This window comes from Myotis nattereri (genome assembly GCF_964212035.1).
Source record: "Myotis nattereri genome assembly, chromosome: 6".
Lineage (NCBI taxonomy): Eukaryota > Metazoa > Chordata > Mammalia > Chiroptera > Vespertilionidae > Myotis > Myotis nattereri.
This window is the reverse complement of record NC_138081.1, coordinates 36940234-36944336: the sequence shown is the minus strand read 5'-3', so window position 1 is coordinate 36944336 and position 4103 is coordinate 36940234. Positions and strand designations below refer to the sequence as shown.

At 41.9% G+C, this 4103-nt stretch overlaps 1 pseudogene across 1 annotated transcript; it reads left to right on the top strand.

The window, feature by feature from the left end:
* Positions 1 to 340: 340 nt before the first annotated feature.
* On the top strand, positions 341 to 1034 carry LOC308520822 (ferritin heavy chain-like; annotated as a pseudogene). The gene has a single exon. The product of its transcript is annotated as a ferritin heavy chain-like (transcript).
* The last annotated feature ends 3069 nt before the right edge of the window (positions 1035 to 4103 follow it).

Genomic DNA, 4103 nt, shown 5'->3' with positions numbered 1-4103 from the left:
CTGTACACACTGCTGAACGAAAACAGAAACACACCAAGAATAAAATGAGAGGAGGGCTCAACTGAGGGACTCAGCACATGTGAATAGAGAAGAAAAACCCTCTTCACTCAATGATGCACTTGTGAGCACTGGTTAAATGTCCTTCAATGTTCTGGGAAATAGATGGAAACTTTGTTTTGTATAAATATTTAGAAATAATACAAAACTGAAAAACAAAGCTTAGAAACCCAGAAGCTCCACCGTCACCACAAAACCCAACCCCCAAAGTTGATATTCAATAAAAACTAAATCTTGGTCTTCGCGGAGAGTGGCTGTGGTTTCCTGCTTCAACAGTGTTTGGATGGAACCGGTGCTCGCCACCCCAGCAGGCGGACCAGGCCAGCCTTCCGCGCCTCCTCACAGCACCCTCAGATCCTACAGACACCCCAAGGCCCCCACTTCCCCTCTGCACAGCCGCCTCTCCTTAGCTGCCCACCATGACCATAACTGGGTGCACTTCCAGGTGCACCAGAACTATCACCAGGACTCAGAGGCCTCCATCACCCGCTGGATCAACCTGGACCTCTAGCTTCCTATGTCTACCTGTCCATGTCTTACTATTTTGACCTTAATGATGTGGCTTTGAGGAACTTTGCCAAGTATTTTCTTCACCGATCTCATGAGGAGAAGGAGCATGCTGAGAAATGGATGAAGCTGCAGAACCAATGAGATGACCCAGTCTTCCTTCAGAACATCAAGCAAACAGACCGTGACGACTGGGAGAATGGGCTGAATGCAATGAGGTGTGCATTACACTTAGAAAAAAGTGTGAATCAGTCACTACTGGACTTGTACAAACTGGCCACTGACAAAAATGACCCTTATTTGTGTGACTTCATTGAGACTCACTACCTGAATGAGCAGGTGAAATCCAACAAAGAATTGGGTGACCACATAACCAACTTGCACAGGTTGGCGGGGGGGGGGGGGGTGAAACTGGCATGGCAGAGCATCTCTTTGACAAGCACACCCTGGGAGACAGTGATAAGAGCTAAGCCTTGGCTGGTTTCCCATAGCCCCAGGGGAGACTTCCTGGTCACCAAAGCAGTACCTGCAATTTGGAATTACCTTTACCTTTTCTATAACTTGTACCAAATCATCCATTCAAGTCTTTCACTTGTACCATTCCTTCACATAAAGTAATTTGGTACAAAACACACACACACACACACACACACACACACACACACACAACCAAATCTTAGAATATTTCCTGAAATTTTTTTCATTTATATTTTCTAGAATATTCATGCCTGGGTGAAGACAGTAGTTTAAAATCTGTACCACATGTGATAGGTTTTTTTTCTTTTTTAAATTAGGTCATGTATAGATTTTTAAGGTCAGATTAATTTTTTACTTCTCTTGAATTCATTTTTTCATTAAGAAAACATATTCTTGCCCTAGCTGGTTTGGCTCAGTGGATAGAGTGTCAGCCTATGGACTGAAGGGTCCCGGGTTTGATTCCAGTCAAGGGCACATGCCTGGGTTTTGGTCTCGATCCCCAGTAGGGGGTGTGCAAGAAGCAGCAAATCAATGATTCTCTCTCGTCATTGATGTTTCTATCTCTCTACCTCTCCCTTCCTCGCTGAAATCAATAAAAATATATTTTAAAAGAAAGAAAGAAAACATATTCATGGTAATAGCACCATACTAATGAAGAACTTTCCATGTCACCTGCTGAGTTAGAAATCTTACTACCTGAGGTGGGCCTAGTTTGTCAGTCATGGAGTACATTTCAAATGGGGAAGTTGAGGGTGTTATGTATATGAAAATGTTTTAAAACTAACCAAATAGCATCAGACCGAGTAGAAATTACAAAATATGTATCTGGCCCTCCTGGGGACAGAAAACATATGAAAGAAAAGTGTTAAATTTGCGTTAGAAAAGTAAGAAAGAATTTGTAATGTGTTCCAGCAGAGACATGAAGAAGGAAGGCCGGTGGGAACACTCAGAGAAGGTAAGTGGTCCCTAACATCATCTTTCCCCTTCTTTCAGGATAATTCACATTCTAGCTGTGCACATGGTCACAGAGAACAAACACTACATTTCCGAGAAGCTGGAGGCAGCTAGCTATGTGACCTTTCAGTTCTACCCAATGAAACTGAAGTAGAAGTGTCTGTGACGGCTTTCAGGAATTTTCCTTATGAAACTTTTGGTATTAGCCCCAACCTGCTGTTGGAACACAGATGTCATGGTTTTAATCCCCACGTCAAACTATGAGGACAAGGAGTACATCCTCAGGTTGGCAGGACAAAAGGCTAGAGGTCTCCGTCAGGAGGACTTAGTGGAACAGAGCTGCCATGTGAGCCCTGGATTGCTGCATTCGTTCCCAAGCTCTGCCATAACAAATTGCTACAAACTGAGTGGCTTAAGACAACAGGAAGTTATTATTCTCTCACAGTTCTGAGGCTAAAAGCTCAAAATCAATGTGTCATCAGGGCCATGTTCCCTCCAGAGCCTCTAGGGGAGGAACCTTCCTTGCCTCTTCCTAGTTTTTGGTGGTTGCTGGCATTGGGGAAATGTAATCAAAACAAAATATCCTCCCACCCCCAGAAAACCTCTCCATAAAGGTAGAAGAGAAAGGAACAATTTCATTATTGAATGAGCATTAAACCAAAACATGATGCCCACCGCAGGCAATCTACTAAGAGATTGCGAAGACATAAAGAATCTCACCCTTTATGGAACCAAGGAGCTACAATCCATTGCATACATGCTCTTGAGATCAAGAATGACTAGTCCTCAAGTAAGAGGACTTGAAACTTCATTTGTCACACACAGGTCATCTAGATTCACCTGGTAACTGGTCTGTGTTTGCTAATTGGCTTTATCCAAAGGGAAAATAAACTTCTCATGTCTTTATGATAGGAGGTAGTTTTGGAGCAAGGTGCCTGCTGAAGTTAAGAGCCTACCCTCCCAAAGAAACAAAGAAATGGGGAGACTGGAATGCTATTTTCCTTAATGATTGAATTTCAAAGCGATGGCTCACAGGTCCTTGAGAAAGACATTCCTGGTGGGCAGAAAGCTGGCAAGAAGCTTATTATGCTTTTAAAGAGACTTACATACATTTCAAAAAAGTAGAGAAATGCATTATAATTCAAAGTCTTCTAAAGTAAATGCCTTAAAGTAGGGGGAGTCTCTTATTTTCAGATGAAGCCTCTTATTTTCAATCTGTATTTGCATGTACACCAGCAATCCTTGGCATTCCTCGGCTAATAGTTGCATTACTCCCAACTCTGCCTCCATCCTCACATGGCACTCTCCCTATGTATTTCTGTGTCCAAACTTCCTTCTTCTTATGAGTACAGTAGTCATTGGATTAGGACACAATCTCATCCAGTGTGACCTCATCTTAATTGATTATGTCTGCAAAGACCCTGTTTCCAAGTAAGGTTATATTTATAGGTAACCAGGGTAGGGTGAGGGGGAGTTAAGACTTCAACATATTTTCTTGGGGGACACAATTCAACCCACAACAATAACCTACCTACAAAACTGTATGATGGAGAAAAAAATCTAACTTGGTTAAGGCAGCATTATTTGGGGTCACTGCCAAGTAGTTCTGGAAGTATCTGGTGACAAATTAAAGACTCCCCACTTCCCCCCCCCCCAACAAAGACTCCCATCATCCTTTATTACATCAGATGAGCTCCTCTCTCTTGGAGTGCAGGGAACACTCTGGAAAAGATGCACTGGGCCATCTCTTGTGTCACTTATCCCAATCCCCATCCCAGTTCCCCTTAAAGTACCAAATTAGTTGTAACCTTAAGATGTTGCCTACATTTTTATTTCCTCATCTAGCTGATACCCTGACACTGCTTTAACAAGAAAAATAAAACCTTTTAATTTCTTAATTATAGTGAAAGTTCTGAAAGACATATGCTAATTGTGGTAAGGCTTTAAAGAGAATGAGTTTCAGTCAAACAGTAATCAAGCTATCATTTAACAGAGATAAATTAATGAAGTTAAACCCTTGGCTCTTTTTTTAGGGAGAAGCAAGTGTTGAGAACAAGAAAGTTTTGTTTTTCAAAGGTCATATCCAGAATAATATGATTAAAGTAAAA